This window comes from Suncus etruscus, chromosome 14 (genome assembly GCF_024139225.1).
Source record: "Suncus etruscus isolate mSunEtr1 chromosome 14, mSunEtr1.pri.cur, whole genome shotgun sequence".
NCBI lineage: Eukaryota > Metazoa > Chordata > Mammalia > Eulipotyphla > Soricidae > Suncus > Suncus etruscus.
In genome coordinates, this window is record NC_064861.1 from 42,423,242 (window position 1) to 42,440,975 (window position 17,734).

General features: G+C 38.9%; 1 non-coding gene across 1 annotated transcript; it reads left to right on the forward strand.

Annotated features, from left to right (window-relative positions):
• Positions 1-9,005: 9,005 nt before the first annotated feature.
• LOC126028874 (U1 spliceosomal RNA) lies at positions 9,006-9,165 on the forward strand. Its single transcript, XR_007502568.1, has one exon. It is a non-coding gene; the product is annotated as a U1 spliceosomal RNA (small nuclear RNA).
• Positions 9,166-17,734: the final 8,569 nt, after the last annotated feature.

A 17,734-nucleotide genomic window follows, 5' to 3' on the forward strand; every position in this document is an offset into this window, starting at 1 on the left:
AACTATAAAGAACCTTGTTAATCACAATGGTTTTATAAAATAAAATCAAATGTAAAAAATAAAAAAACAAAACACTAAAAAATTTATAAGTAGTTTACAATGAAAATCTTGCCTTTCATTTCTGTCTCCACCTAGTGCCCTCTCATTTTTTTTTTTTTTTTGGTAAATGTCCATTTCTTCCAAAAAAAAAAAAAATCTAAAAACGAGGGGCCGGAGAGATAGCATAGAGGTAAGGCATTTGCCTTTCATGCAGAGGGATGGTTGTTTGAATCCCAGGATTCCATATGGTCCCCCATGCTTGCCAGGGGCGATTTCTAAGCATTGAGCCAGGAGTAGCCCCTGAGTGCTGCTGGGTGTGACCCAAAAACCAAAAAAAAGGGCCCGGATGGATAGCACAGAGGCGTTTGCCTTGCAAGCAGCCGATCCAGGACCAAAGGTGGTTGGTTCGAATCCAGGTGTCCCATATGGTCCCCCGTGCCTGCCAGGAGCTATTTCTGAGCAAACAGCCAGGAGTAACTCCTGAGCATCACCGGGTGTGGCCCAAAAACCAAAAATAAATAAATAAATAAAATAAAAATCTAAATGTCCATTTTTTAGATTTTTTTCTATAATTTTTTTTTGATAATTTAAGATTCATAACACGTTTAGTTTCTTACAAAAGTTGCAAATTATGGATGCAAGCTATTGTTGCAAGCAATAATAAATTGTTATTTATTAATTCGCTTAACACTGTAGTGTATATGAAATAATTTTTTTTTAAAAATATTTTGCTTTTTATTTGGTTTTTGGGCCACACCCATCAGTGCTCAGGGGTTACTCCTGGCTCTTTGCCGAGAAATAGTTCCTGGCAGACTTGGGACCATATTGGATGCCAAGAATAGAACCGGGTTCTATCCTGGGTGGTCTGCATGCAAAGCATATGCCCTGCCTGTGCTATTGTTCCGGCTCAAAAATTTTTATTTTATTTTATTTAAAGAGCATGTCTCACATAGTTGATTATAATACATTTCTTTGCATATAAATGAGAGAAAAATGATTTGAAAAAGAATATAAAGAAAAGGAAGAGCAGTACAGTGATAAGCAGATCTGTAAAATTTATTATATCTAATGAGGTCATTAAGTCATTGGCAGAAGGCTTAATCAACTCTTGTTGCTAGCTGACCAGTCTGTTATTTCATTTGTTTCTGAACATTAGTTGATTTCAACTACATATTGGCATCTAAATTGGCGTGTTCCTATGGAAATGACACTGTCAAACAAATAATGAATTTGTTTGAAGCTGTGTGGTCCAGGAATTCAAAGCACTATTACTGACATTGTGGCTTTTGGAGGGCATGTTTTCAGTTGCTAGATGAAGTATGAGAAGCCATTGGGGAGGGTTCCCACATAAACTCTAAAAATGTCCTGGTGATATCAGCCCGAATACCTGTATACCTGGAGTTTGGTCAGATTTGACCCTGCAGAGAGTCAGGAGGAGTGGCAAAGCGGGGCCAAAGGCAAAGAGGTGATTATGCATGATAGATTCAGCAAGTGTGGCTTCAACAAGATAGGGCCTTAGCTTGCCCTCTCCTCCTCTCCTCCTGAGGTTTCCAGTTTTCAGTTGTGTTGCCAGAGTATTCATGATTTTTCAGGGCTGGGTTTATATTTCTTTTTAGAACAGAGGGAGTGGACAGGTGCAGACATGGTGACTACATAAGTCATCTGAGATGATTTTCTATATTAAATATTTAGAGAATGTCCCCATTTTGCCACTCGACAGTAACCCATAATACAAATATGCCTTAAATGTTCATCAAAATTTATTTTAATTTTGATGAACATTTAAGTACTCCTCAGAATTTGCTCTTTTAAATAATACTGTATGAATAATATTGAAAGTGAGCCATGTTTCATTTTTTTTAAAGGCTACATGGCATTCCTACAGAGGAATGTGGCACACCACAATTTATTTAACCAATCTATTATGGATGAATATTTAGGCTCTAAGTTTTATTATGATAAATAATGTTGCTATGAGCATTTGTACTCAGAGACCCTGTGTTCACCTTTAATATTTTTTTATCATAGAAATGATTCAGTTAGCATTTTAAAGGCATTTGATACATACTGCATAATCTTATATCAGGAGGAGCTGTATTTATGGTCAAAAGAAGTAGCTGAGAGTTGATGTCTTTTGTTTTTGTTTTTGGGTCACACTGGCCCATATTGGCCCATACTCCTGGCTATGCACTCAGAAATCACTCCTGGCTTGGGGGGACCAAATGGGAGGCTGGGGGATCGAACCACAGTCCGTCCTAGGCTAATGCTTGCAAGGCACATGCCTTACTTATAGCACCACCTCTTTGACCCCGAGAGTTGATGTCTTGATACTCCTGAAAAAAGACTGTTGAGAGACAGTAACTGGGGTGAATTAAAGGATAATGAAGGAGAGTTTTTAATACAGTCAAAGGGAGTCAGAAATACTCATAGAGGAGAGTCTGTCTGAGATCAGAAGGATTCCATGGACTGGAGCTGAAACTTAGTCACTTCTCAGAGATTAAAAACTTGAGTTCTGGACTAACCACTCTACTGGAATATCTCTCAGATTCTTGCTAGCTATGCATTTTGTATTCTGAAATTGAGGGTCTTCATTTGTGATATTGAATACCTTCTCACCCCTGTATAATGCTATTTAGCAAGGAATCTAAGAAGATAATTTGGTAGAACATAATCACTAAAACACATCATTCCATCTTTATTAAAGACTATCACCATCATCACATCATAATTTATTCCTGATCTTTCTGAGTTGATTTAAATGACAATGAGCTAAAAAATAGTTTGTAGGCACCAAGCCAGATTAAGATTTATAGAGTTAGATGATTTTAGTGATGGTCACATATATATAGGTTTTTGGGTCACACCCGGCAGTGCTCAGGTATTACTCCTGGCTCTATGCTCAGAACTTGCTCCTAGAAGGCTCAGGAGACCATATGGAATGCCGGGATTTGAACCACTGACCTTCTGCATGCAAGGCAAACACACCTTACCTCCATGCTATCCTCCTTCGGCCTCAGTCCATTTTTTTAAGAGTTCAAACATGCATACAAAGTGCACCTTGCCTTGCCTTGACTTGAAGTTCTGGAGGTAGAAGGACTCCAAGGCATGCCCAGGATAATGTTATTTATTTATTTCTTTTTGGCCTCACTCTTCTAGAAACTGTCAACATTTCTAGCTGATTGGTACTACACTGAACTTGTGTAAGCCCAATGGTGCCTCTGTACAGTATTCTCTCACTATGGTGTTACTTGGTCCTCTAATACTTATTAAGTGTCAGGTGGCAAGAATTTAGCATTTAATAGAAACTAGATTCATGCTTAAATTGAGCTCAGCTGGTTGCTATTGTGTATCATAAACAACGCTGACTTTTCAGTGGTATGGAAGAAGAGGCATTAATTTTGCTCATACATTTGTATGTATTGACTAGTGTTAGTCAATAAGTTGGGCTAAGCCAGTGGCCAATGAGTAGCACATGACTTGATAAATTTTTTAGTATTGGCTTCCTTGGCATTTTTTTTCCCTCTTCCAGGAGTTAAGTTTCACTTTTCTTATGGAGTTCTTCTAGCCCACTAAGATTGTGAACTTAAAGCACTTTGAGCATTCAGGAAAGCTAGATATTGCCTTTCTCCATGTCCCTTGTTTCTGGAGCTGTATGTTTTTTGTAATCACACAGACCTACGGTTTTAGTGGATTCTTCTTCTAGGGATTTTTAGGGGCTGAGACCTTGCTATATTTCTTTGCTTGCTGCTCTGGTGAACCAAGCTTTGGCTCAGGCTAACTAGCCTGGGAAATGGTTATTGTTTGAAGATGAAATAAGATTATGCATGTAGAGGCATCTTGATGAAAATGTGGAATGACCACATCATTATTTATTTATTTAATTTGGTTTTTGGGTCATATACCCGGCAGTGCTTAGGGGTTACTCCTGCTCCACGCTCAGAAATCGCTCTGGCCAGGCTCGGGGGACCTTATGGGATGCCTGGATTCGAACCAATGACCTTCCGCATGAAAGCAAAAGCCTTTTCCTCCATGCCTATCTCTCTGGCCTTGACCACATCATTCTTAATCACATTATTAGTTTATAAATTAATTACTGTAGATGCTGAGGCTAGAACCAAGGACCTGACAGATATGAGGAGAACAAACAGAATAGTTGGAGAAATCGGCTCTGAATATGTTAGGGGAAGTAGGGATTTCATGTGTACACCTCATAATACACTTCCACAGCTACTCCCAGCCAGAACACTAAAAAATGTAATCAGTGGGTCTCTCAGCAAACTGCCTGGGCAGTAGTCGCCCTGGAGTTGGGTATAGAGATACCTCCTAGGGTTTCCCCAGAGAGAGGAAGATTAGTTTTCTTTAGAGCTGCTGCAAACCCCAGGTATCCAGCTTCTTTTTCACCACCTTAATAGACCCGAGAGGAAGAAACAGACTAAAAATAGCCTGTGATTGTCGTTCAGAGGCCCTTCATGCTTTGGAGAGTCCTAAGTAACCCTGTGAGAAGGGAGGGGATTGTAAAATAAAGTATTCTCTGTGTCACTGCTCTGTGCTCCAGAAAACAGCAGGGAACAGAGAACTTGGAAGATTTTACAACTAAGTCATTCAGCTTATCACTCAGTTGTCCATTCACTCAACAAATATTGATTGAGTGGCTACCATAAAGACAGACACTTTCTTAAGCACTGACACATGAAAACTGAATGGGTTCTTACACTCTGGAACCAGAGACAGATAGCATGCAAGAAAAATTAGCAAGATAATTGTTGAAAGTGACAAGTGTGCTTAGTGGGAAAAATAAAACAGGCTTTATATGTCAGATAGTAAGTTTGGTTTTGTGATGGACTTTGCAGTTCTCTACTTTCAAACCTTGGGTGATCATTTCACCACTGGGCTTTCTTTTTTTTTTTTTTTTTTTTGTGGTTTTTGGGTCACACCCGGCAGTGCTCAGTGGGTTATTCCTGGCTCCAGGCTCAGAAATTGCTCCTGGCAGGCACGGGGGACCATATGGGACGCCGGGATTCGAACCGATGACCTCCTGCATGAAAGGCAAACGCCTTACCTCCATGCTATCTCTCCGGCCACTCACCACTGGGCTTCCTAAGCCTCTGCTAGTCCTAATTCCCAAAAAAGGCACTGTAGGAAAGTCTCTTATCTTTCCCATTCACCCACTACACTAGGCAATCTATGCCTCTCTTTCTCTTTCTTTCTTTCTTTCTTCTTTCATTCTTTCTTTCTTCTTTCTTTCTTTCTTTCTTTCGTCTTTTCTTTCTTTCTTCTCTTTCCTTTCTTTCTTTCTTTCTTTCTTTCTTTACTTTCTTTCTTTCTCTTCTTTCTTTCTTTCTTTCTTTCTTTCTTTCTTTCTTTCTTTCTTTCTTTCTTTCTTTCTTTCCTTTCTTTCTTTCTTTCTTTCTTCTTTTCTTTCTCTCTCCTCTCCTCTCTCCTCTTTCTTCCTTCCTTCCTCTTCCCCTTCCTTCCTTCCTTCCTTCCTTCCTTACCTCCCTTCCTTCCTTCCTTCCTCTCCCTTCCTCCTTCCTTCCTTCCTTCCCTTCCTTCTTTCCTTTCCTTCCTCCTCCTTCCTTTCCTTTCTTTCTTTCTTTCTTTCTTTCTTTCTTTCTTTCTTTCTTTCTTTCTTTCTTTCTTTCTTTCTTTCTTTCTTTCTTTCTTTCTTTCTTTCTTTCTTTCTTTCTTTCTTTCTTTCTTTCTTTCTTTTCTTTCTTTCTTTCTCTCCATAATACCTCAATAGTGGACATCAACTTAAAACTACAAGGTTCTTTCCTGCCTGGTCATGATAGGCTCCTTAGTAATTGACTATAATATTTAGTAGGAGATAGATTACTACTGAACAAAGGGCAAGGAAGAATATATTTGTTATCCATGCAAACCTAGTGAATATTTCTTGTTGATCAGCAGATAAATGCAGCAGCCATGAATGAGGAGAATGTAATGAGTGTGGCTTATCCCCTCTTCCCAAAGAAGAACAACATACTTGTTCTGAAGGGTGAGGACAGTTCAGGGTGGGGAGGCTAACTGGATTGCCATTCAGGGATGTGGCCTGAATTTATCCCACAAATATTCTCTTGTAAATTTGCCAAGAAGGCTCTCAAGCAGAAGTATTCACAGACAGTGTACATGGAGAAAGTAAACCTAAGTAGTCCAAGAGGTGGAATGTAGCAGCTGAATGTCACCAATACACCGCTTTTATATGCCACAGGCACTGTGTTTTTCTGTTGTTGGAACTCTGTCTGACTGACAATACTCTGAGCAATTACTCTTTAGAAATGGTTCTCTGTGAAAGAAGGCCTTTTCCATGGTATTGGGCTGAGCCCCCTATACCCATTCTGCCACAGGAAACACAAAAACCTCCACTCATATCTGCCATTTTCCAGGTAGAAAAATAGTCCTGTTCTTCTATACAGCTCCAAAAGATGTAATTGCCACCATACTTTACAAGTAGTTAAATTCTAAAACTCTCTGAGTCTCAGAATGGGTGGGAGGCAGATTCCTCTTTCTGCATGAACTACAGCAGTCCAGTGCCACATTCTGTACCCCCAGACAGAAATGGCCCCACTCCTTGACTTACCTTTATCAAACTACCAAACCATCAAATTTGTTTCAGATCTATATATCCTGGACACCTCAAAATATTATAGTAGTCTCAGCTCAGTAGTATAGCAGGGAGTTTGATGGGACATCTATATAGTAATCTGCCAAGCACAGCGAGCCTAAATTGTATATAGAAGGCTCAAGTAGCACCAACCATAGCCCAGCAAATCCTTAGACACTGACTTCAGTAACACCTTGGTGAGATATGACGGTTACTTTATTTATTTTTAGTTTGAGGGCCACACCTGGTGGCAGTGCTCAGGGGCTACTCCTGGCTCTGCACTCAGAAATCGCTCCTGGCAGGCTCAGAGGACCAATGGGATGCCAGGAATAGAACCCCATCTGTCCTAGGTCGTTAGGTGCAAGGCAAATGCCCTACCAATCTGCTATCACTCAGGTCCTATGATGATTATTTTAAAAGGACCCACGTTGATCTAAGTTTTGATAATTCCATTTGGCTTTATGTTGTAACAAGCAATATAAAGTAAATTTGTGCCTGCAATTATGCAGGATATGATGGTAGACAGGAAATTGGGAACACTGGTGAATGGAAAGTCACTCTGGTAGTGGGATTGGTATTTAAAAATTTAATGCCTGAAATGACTGTATTATGAGCAGTTTGGTAAATCATGGTGTTATAATAAAAATTTTAAAAAGGAAAAAAGTGAAGGTTTTTCTGAAGATGAAATTTTCTTCACAAGTACAGTTTGAAACCAGAGACTGGTCAGTGCAGATGTATAGGTAGTTAGTTTGTATCAGCAATATCAGCAAGTGTAGTAATAATTAAATTAATATGAGTCCTTGATGGTTGTGGATGATGGTGGGTGGTTGGTGAAGCCTTTCTCAGCCTGTCCAGGTGCCTGAAACCCCTTTCAACTGGCGGGTCTTTGGGTTCAGGGTAGAGGTGAGGAAAATGATACATAAGCAGTCTGTAGAAGTCAGGAGACATAAAGCTTTAATTATAACTATATTTAATTATAAGGTCCTAGCCACCATGTGTGGCTTCTGAGCTAACCTTTTAAGTAACCTCCCAAGATGCCCTGCATTTGATCCTGACTCTGCTCTCTCCATGCTGCCTACTTCTGCTGAGGCTTCTTGCTGAATCTCCTCCTGAATCTCTCTATCAATCCCCTTTACACCCCTCAGGCAACCCCTTTATTACCTTCCATAGATCCCTCCCAGAAATGGGCTGGTCTTAGCATCAGGTAAGATTGGACAGGAAGTTGGGGGAGGGGGTGACAAGCAAGGGCCACTTCATTCCAGGCTTTCTATGGATTACTTAGGCCTTCAGTGTGACTAGACCTTAGCTAAACTACTTCCTCTTCCCAGTCCTCTCTCTCTCTCTCTTTTTTTTTTTTTTTTTTTTTGGTTTTTGGTTTTTGGGTCACACCTGGCAGCGCTCAGGGGCCACTCAGAAATCGCCCCCGGCAGGCTCAGGGGACCATATGGGATGCCAAAATTCGAACCACCATCCTTCTGCATATAAGGCAAACACCTTATCTCCATGCTATCTCTCCACCCCCCCCCCCCAGTCCGCTTTCCTCTTGCTACTTTGAGTACTGCTGGTCTTAAGGTTTGTCCCTATATTTTTTATGCAAATAGATATTCCAATTCAGAATCAATCTCCTGAAGAATTCAGTGCAGAGCAATGAGTGACAGGCAGAAGGAGAATTAATTTGTGTTGCTAGAGACTTCCCTGAAAGGTTAATGTTTGACCTGAGTTCTGATGGATAGAAGCGTCCACAATTGAGAATATTTGGGGGAAAGTTTCTCAAAGGCAGGAAACAATTAGCACAAATTCTGTGTTCTGGGAACACTCTTGATATATTATGAGTATAGAAGGAAAGTTCCAGCTGCCTAAGGGTAGTGATAGTGATAGAGTGGGGGAAGGGATTAAAAAGAAGTGTATGTGCAATTCTTTTAGGGCTCTGAAGTGTGTGAAGTTTGGTATTTTTTTCTCTAAAGATGAGATATCACTGGTGGTGGGATGGGCTGGAGAGCTAGTGGTATAAAAGGATCCAATTTACATTTTAAATAGATAACCAGGTTATTGTGAATTCAATTTCAACAGAAAGAGAAGACTAACTGACATGGAAAATTAGAGACTAACCTCAAGGCAATGTGATTTGGAAACTGGAAAGGGCATACATCAGACTCTTTGATATGAGTGTATCTCACCTACATTGAATGCTCATTTAACAATAAAATAGTTGAGCTCCTATTATGTACCAGACTCTGGGATGCAGAAAATAGACAAGATGAAAAATATTCTGAGCCTCATAAAACTTTAATTCATAGTGGGGAAACCTTAATATGTTTTGTGGTACAAAAACTAATTTTTGTGGCATAAAAACTTACTTTGAATACTTACCTGGCAGAGGAGATACCATGATCATGAAGGTGGTTTCCCCAGGGCGTGGCTTATCCATTGCATTCCAGATGTGTTAACCTCTGCGATTTCCCCAAATGTGGGAAACTCGACTTCATAATTTGTGGTAGTGGGGAACTGCGTTTAAATCTACTAAAAAAAAAACTTACATTGAGGCATACATTTGAAGAAAGTCACTGGGAACAATATAAAAGGGAATGATTTTACGGTGCAAATAGGACTCAGATTGTAGAAGTGATTAGTGAGCATGTGGTAGATGAAAGAAATTGTAAGAATATGATGATAGGTAGACTAGCAAGAACGCGACCACCATGAGTTGTGGCGAGAGTTTGAATTAACCTTCAGGTAAGGGTACATAAGCTAGACTCAGTTGCTGGTAGGTTATGGGCAGAGTTTTGGGGAAAAAGTCTCCAACTTGAGTTCAGCAGAGTGTGATATCAACAAGAGTGCAGCCACTTTGCTTTGCTTTGTGGTTGAGCATTTCTTCCAGTTGAGGAGCTGCACCACAACACTTAAGAGTACCATGCATCAAATCTCACAATAAGAAAACTACACAGAACCCCACATCACTTTGTGACTAGATAAGCTATTTCTAGAGACCCAACCAACACCTGCTACCTACATAACATTTCTGATAAGGACTTTAAGGAAGAAATGTTCAAATGTTTAATGAACTTAGAGAAATGATGGAATGAATAGCCCAGAAAACTTAGGGGCATCTGAGAGTAGGAAGGAGAAAACTTAATACAGAAATATCAGGTCTAAAAACGTGGTAGGTGAAATGAAAAACTCACTGGTAAGCTTAACCAGCAGTGTAACAGCCACTGAGGAGAGAAACAATGATATGGAAGATGAGCTGCATAACACCTCCATACAACAAAAGAGACTGGAAAAAAATCTTCAAGGAAAGCTAAAGATGACAGTAGAACACTGAGATAAACTCAATAGCAACAACCTAAGAATCATATGGTCCCCAAAACCCAAGAAGAAAAATCCAATGAAGAATCAACAGTCAAGGACATCATTACTAAGAAATTTTCAGAACTAAAGAGTGTATCCAACAATATTCTGGATGCCTGAAAGATACCAGCTTAAAAAAATACAAAGAAAAGCATCTCAAGGCACATAATAGTCACAATGATGAAAACCACAGATAAAGATAAAATACTGAAAGTAACATGATCAAAAAGAGAAATTATATAAAAAGAGATATTTTTAAGATTTAAAGCAGATTTATCACAAGCAACTTTCAAGGACCAAAGGCAGTGGTGAGATACGGTGACAAAACTCAGTGAAATGAATGCTTCACTAAGCGTATTTCACCCAGCCAGACTTTCATTCAGGTTTGAAGAAAGGATGCACAGTGACACGGATAATCAACATCTCAGAAACGTTACAGAATCAAAACCAAACTTAAAAGAAAAACTGAAGGGTCTACTCTAAGCCAAGGCAGACCCAACACACACAATAAAGTCCTACTAAAAGATGATACTTGGTCTTATGGCAATCATCTCTCTCAACATCAATGGACTAAATGCACCAATTAAGAGATATAGAGTGTCAAAATGGATCAAAAAATTGAATCCAACATTCTTCTGCCTGCAAGAGACACATCTGCAGAGTCAAAGGTTGGAATAAAATCATTCAAGCAAACAACTTTCTTCTTAAGGCGTATGAGTGGAGTGGCCATACTAATATTAAAAAAGACAAAATTTAAGTTTAAAAAGGTTATAAGGTTATAAAAAGGCTATAAGGAACTAGAGAGATAGTACAATGGTAATGCATTTGTCTTTTATGCGACTGACCAGGGATGGACTCGACTCAATTCCTGGTATCTCATATGGTCCCCTGAGCCAACTAGGAGTGATTTCTGAGCACAGAACTAAGAATAACCCCTAAGCATTGCCTGGTATGGCCCAAAACCCAATAAATAAACAAATAAATAAATAAATAGCTTTAAAAAATAAGGAGGTTATAAGACTCCACATTACTAATCATCAGGGAGATGCAAATCAAAAGAACAATGAGGTACCATCTCACACCACAGAGACTGGCACACATCACAATAACAATCAGTGTGCCTTTCAAGCGCAAACCAAGGAAGGACCGCAGTTCGATCCCCCAGTGTCCCATATGGTCCCCCCAAGCCAGGGGCAATTTCTGAGCGTTTAGCCAGGAGTAACCTGAGCATCAAACGGGTGTGGCCGAAAAACCAAAAAAAAAAAAAAATCGATAAACCACTAGCAAGACTCACAGAGAAAGAGAAACTTAATAAACCAAATTAGAAACTAAAAGGGGGAAGATTACTACAGACACTACAGAAATTTAAAGGGTAATCAGATATTACTTTAAGAAACTCTATGCCAAAAAAACAAGAGAAACTGGAAGAAATAAATAAATTCTTGGACTTCTATAGCCTCTCAAGGTTGAACCAGGTATATGGTATATTTGGTATATATATGGTTTATTTGTGGGTTTTTTTTTCTGGGGGGGTGTTTGGGTCACACCCAGCAGCACTAAGGGGTTAGTTACTCCTGGCTCTGCTCTCAGAAGTCACTTTTGGCAGGCTTGGAGGACCATATGGAATTCTGGGAATCAAACTGGTGTCTGTCCAGGTTGGCTGTGTGTGAAAACGCCCTACTGCTGTGCTATTGCTCTGGCCCCAATATGGCATATCTTAACAGATTTATCACTATTGAGAAAATTGAAATGGTAAGCAAATGTTCCCAAAAACAAAATCCCAGGACCAGATGGATTTATTAGCAAATTCTTTCAAATCTTTTAATAGGATCTACTGCCAACTGCCAATCCTTTTCAGGCTCTTCTAGAAAATTGAAGAAACAGAAACACTCCAAATAGTTTTATGAAGCTAACATCACCTGGATACCAAAAACAGACAGAGATGCCACAAAAGAAGAGAACTACAGACTAATATCCTTGATGAACACTGATGCAAATATCTTAACAAAATCCTAGCAAATAGGATCTAATCTATCAAGAAAGTCATACACCATGACCAAGTAGAGTTTATCTCAGAAATACAAAAATGGGTTAATATACACAAGTCAATCAATCAACATAATACATTATATAAGCAAAAGGAAAAATAAAAACCATATGATTATATTAATAGATGCAAAGAAAGCATTTGACAAGGTCTAACACCTATTAATGATAAAAAATATCAAAATCTTAAAAGTTTTGCCTCTAAGATCTGGCACAAGACAAGGTTGCCCCCTTTCACTAATTCTATTCAATATATTACTGAATGTACTTGCCAAAAATTTGGGCAAGGAAAAGATATCAGCTACATCCAGATAGGAAAGGAAGAAGTTTGCAGTTTGCAGATGGCATAATACTATATTTAGAAAACCCTAAAGACTCTACCAAAAAGCTTCTAGAAACAATAGATTTGTAAAGTACAGGCTACAAAATTAGCACTCAAAAATCTCTGGCATTTTTATATACAAATAATGAAAGAGAAGAAAAAGACATTACAAAATCTACCCCATTCACAATTGTGCCTCATAAAATCAAGTAGCTTTAAGTCAACTTAACTAAAGAGGTGAAAGACCTAGGCAGCTAAAACTATAAAACACTGCTTCAAGAAATAAAACAGGACACAAGGAAATGTAAACGTATACCCCACTCATGGATTGGGTGGGTTAACATAATTAAAATGGCAACACTTCTCAAAGTTTTGTATAAATTTAATGCAATCCCTCTAAGGATACACATGACATTTTTCAAAGAAGTGGATTTATTTGGAATTTAAACTGCAATTTATTTGGAACAATAAAAACCAATGACTAGAATAGCTAAAGCAATACTTGGGAAAAATAAGATAGGAGGCATCACTTTCCCCAACTTTAAATTGTATTATGAAGTAGTTAAAACAGCATGGTATTGGAATAAAGAAAGACCAATGGAATAGGCTTGAGTATTCTGGAACTGTCCCCCAAATACAAACAATTTATCTTTGATAAAGTGGCAACAAATACAAGATGGAACAAGGAAATCCTTTTCAATAAGTGTTGTTGGGATAATTAGTCAATTACATACAAAAGGTGAACTCAGAAGACTTCTCTCTCTTTTTTTGGTTTTGTTTTTGGCCTACACCCAGTGACACTCAGGTGTTACTCCTGGATATACCCTCAGAAATCGCTCCTGGCTTGGGGGACCATATGGGACGCTGGAAGATGAACCATTGTCCATCCTAGGTTAGTGTGTGCAAGGCAAATGCCCTACCACTTGCACCACTGCTCCAGCACCATAAGACTTCTTTTTAACACCATTCACAAAGGTCAAATCAAAATGAATTAAAGACTTTGATATCAGATCTGAAACTATAAGGTATATGCAAGGAAATGTAGGCAAAACACTATGTGACACTGAGACTAAAGGCATCTTCAAGGAGAAAACACCACTGTTGAAGCAAGAGAAAGCAGAGATAAACAAATTGGACTACATTATACTAAGAAGCTTTTTTACTTCTAAGTGAACAGTAACTAGGATACAAAGGCTACCTCCTGAGTAGGAGAAACTATTCACCCAATACCCACGTGATAAAGGATATAAATATAAAGGATCTCTATATATCTAAGATTTATAATGTACTGACAGAACTGAACAAGAAAAATATCCAACTCCATAAAAATGGGGAGAAGAAATAAAGAGACATTTCTTCAAAGAAGAAATACAAATGGCCAAAAGGTACATAAATAAATGCTCCATATCACTAATTTGCATGGAGATGCAAATTAAAATAATGATGCAGGGGCCGGGCGGTGGTGCTAGAGGTAAGGTGCCTGCCTTGCCTGTGTTAGCCTTGGATGGACTGCGGTTTGATTCCCCCGGTGTCCCATATGGTCCCCCAAGCCAGGAGCGACTTCTGAGCGCATAGCCAGGAGTAACCCCTGAGCGTCACTGGGTGTGGCCCAAAAACCAAAAAAAATAAAAAAATAAAAAAATAATGATGCAGTATCATCTCACATCTCACATCACAGAGAATGGTTCACATCACAAAGAACAAGAACAACCAGTACTGACTTGGGTGAGGGGAGAAAGAAACTCTAATTCACTGCTGGTATGAATGCCATTTAGTTAAGTCTTTCTAGAAAACAATATGGATATTTCTTAAAAAAACTTGAAATTGAACTTCCTTATGATTCAGCAATACCACTCCTAGGGATATACCCTAGGGACACAAAAACACAATACAAAAGTGACCCCTGTATTCCTATGTTCATTGCAGCATTATTTACAATAGTCAGAATCTGGAAGCAGCCCAGGCACCCAACAACAGATGAGAGGCTAAAGAGACTGTGGTATATCTATACAATGCATATCTACACTCTGCAGCCATTAATAAAAAATGAAGTCATGAATTTTGCTTATACATGAATGGACATGAAGACTATTATGCTGAGTGAAATGAGTCAGAGGGAGAGGGGTATACATAGAATAATCTCACTCATTGCTTAGATATAAGGAAAATAAAAGACAATATAGAGATAATCCCCAGAGACTACAGAGATGAAAATAAGGAAGACCACTCCATGGTCGGTAGCTTGCCACAAAGAGTGGAGAGTGCAGTTAGAGTAGAGAAGGTTTAATATGAAAAGAGCATTCATAACATTTCTTCATTTGCAGTAGTACAAATCACAATGTCACAAAAGAAAAGGGAAGGAGAGAGAGAGAGAGAGAGAGAGAGAGAGAGAGAGAGAGAGAGAGAGAGAGAGAGAGAGAGAGAGAGAGAGAGAAAGGAAAAGAGAAATTGCTTCCAGATTCTGGCTATTGTAAATAGTGCTCCGTTGAGCATAGGAATAGAGTCATTTTTGTATTCTGTTTTTGTGTTCTTTTTTTTGTTTTGTTTTTGTTTTTTGGGCCACACCCGGTGATGCTCAGGGGTTACTCCTGGCTATGTGCTGCTTTTGTGTTTTTAGGGTGTATCCCTAGGAATGGTATTGCTGGATCATAAGAAAGTTCAATTTCCAATTTTTTAAGAAATGCCCATATTGTTTTACAGAAAGGCTTGACGTGTGTGTGTGTGTGTGTGTGTGTGTGTGTGTGTGTGAGAGAGAGAGAGAGAGAGAGAGAGAGAGACAAAGAGACAGAGACAGAGATAAAGTGCCTGTCCCAGAGGCAGGCAGGAGAGGGTGAGTGAGAGTAAAGAGGGCCTCAGGGAGGGTGAGAGGGAAACTGTTGCTATTGGTGGTGGGAAATGTACACTGGTGAGGTTGTTATATATTGTATGATTGTAACTTAATCATAAATAACTTTATCTGTGGAAAAAACTATTATCAACAACCTTGTAACTATGGTGTTTAAATAACATATTTAAAAAATAATGATGACATTGGCAGTGGGCTTGGTGATCAACAGTTTTCACCTATTCTGTATTTACTACTTACTTTATTTAAGCATCATGCTAATATAGTTGTATATTTTATTTATTTATTTATTTATTTATTTATTTATTTATTTATTGTTTTTTTAACCACACCCGGCGATGCTCAGGGGCTATTCCTAGCTTTGCTCAGGACACCTTCCTGGCATGCTCAGGGGGCCATGTGGGATGCCGGTGACCGAACTCAGGTCAAGCACATGCAAGGCAAGCGCCCTACCTGCTGTTCTGTCGCTCCGGCCCCTATATATTTTATATAGTATACTATTCAGGGACATGATATAAAGTAAGCCTTAATTTTCTCTGAGGGGGCCAGAGCGATAGCATAGCGGTAAGGCATTTGCCTGGCACTCAGCAAGCCCTGGGTAGACTTCAGTTTGATTCCTGGCATCTCATATGGTGCCCTGAGCTTGCCAGGATGGACTTCTGAGCACAGAGTCAGGAGTAACTCCTGAGAGCCACCGCGTGTGAACCAAAAACAAAAAAAAATTCTCTCAGTTTACAAGCAATAAATATGAGGCGTATGGAAGTTAGTAGTATATTAGTCAAGGTAATATATTATAAACTAGATCCTGAAATTTGTTTATTGTCTGTGCCCTTGAGTTATGGTCCCTTAGGAGTATCTGATAAAAGAAATATGAGTTTTATGGTTATTTTCTTTAACTGCTGTAACTCTCTATATATTCTTCTACCATGATGTTTCTATCCACTTTTCATCTTGTCTTTTCTTTGTAAGCTGTTCAGTAAGGATTGTGGTGGAACTATCCCTCAGTTTGATGCCTATGATTGAACTATGTCATGGAAATTGCTGGTCTTGTTCCTATTGCCTCCAGATGCACCAATAACGCTTCGTGGCATTGATCCTTGTTTGCATAGACACATTAAAATGGGAAAACACTATACATACAGATTAGTTATTATCTAATAAATCTCATTACAATGTACCTTACACCCTGAATATTGATATAATGACCTGGCATAGGCCTCAGTTGAATGGGCATTCTCCATTCACGCTGGAACCAGGCAAGCTATCTACGAAACATCCAAGGTCTTTTATAGCAACAGTTGGAAGCAGTCCTCTACCAGGAAAGACACTACCAAGGGTGTGACATCGACCTCCTAATAAGACACTTCCGTTTACACTGAGAAGACGTGACAACAACAATGACCTGCGAGAAGACATGACAACAACGATGACCTGCTCTACAGGACATGGTTCTCTCTATTGCCCCTTAAGTGTGAGGTGAAACGAGAGGATGCTCTGCACCATCCTGACTGCAATATGGGATATGCAGACTCCAGGATCTTTAATACAGAAGAATGATACCAACAACAGAGACTATGTGAGGAATGGAGGTGTATTGCCACTACAGACTATGACTTGAATTGGACAAACTAGTTTGCCTGGAGCCTAGAGTCAGTCCTGTGCCAGGAAACTTCAGGGGTAGGGTCTCCATGTATTTAGACCATAATTTGTCTTTCCATGTCCCTTATGTTTTGGTGGGCCTATGCAAACAAATGCCACTTTAATATCGTTTTTTACTATGTTCTCTTGACTCCAATCCTTAAGAAAAACAACCCATTAAAACTTTTGAGGTTAACTTAAACTAGTAAGCATGTGCATGGAACTAGATAAATGTACTTTGCCCTCAATGTTTAAAGAGTTACATAAGTCTAATATCTTTAGATTATATGGTGTGCTGCTAAGAAACAATATGTACTACAACTGGGGATTTGAGGGACAAAGTAATTGTATTGTACATGGGTTCAGTTTTGTTTTTCTTAATGTTCTTTGGCTGAAAGTTCAAGGCTGGGATATCATCAATGGAACTACTGAGAATCCTGTTTATGGGTGATTGGGCTTCCACTGTAACTTTACCCTGTCCTCTTTCTTTGCATCTTTGTTGTCATAATTAAAATAATAAAAAAAATAATTAATAAAAAAAAAAAGAAATATGAGTGTCTTTTTAAGTCTTATTTTTCTTTCCCTGCATGGCATGAGTTTGTGGCAAGATTTGTTTATCCAATGTCCTGTGAACACAGTTCTTAAAGCTTTTTCCTAATTACCTGCCCCATTTCTCATTTTTCAGAGATTGGTCACTAGTATATTTTGCCCCTTTATGACACAAGGCTGAATATATTTGCCAATATTCTTTATATTTAAATATGGTCACAAAACAGATTTTGATCTAAAGGAGTATGAGAGAATGTAGTATGTGAAACTTCCAGGTCAAAGCTTTTTACAATATCCCCTTTTCCCCTCAAAAATTAGGATTCTGGGTTTATAAAATGCTAAC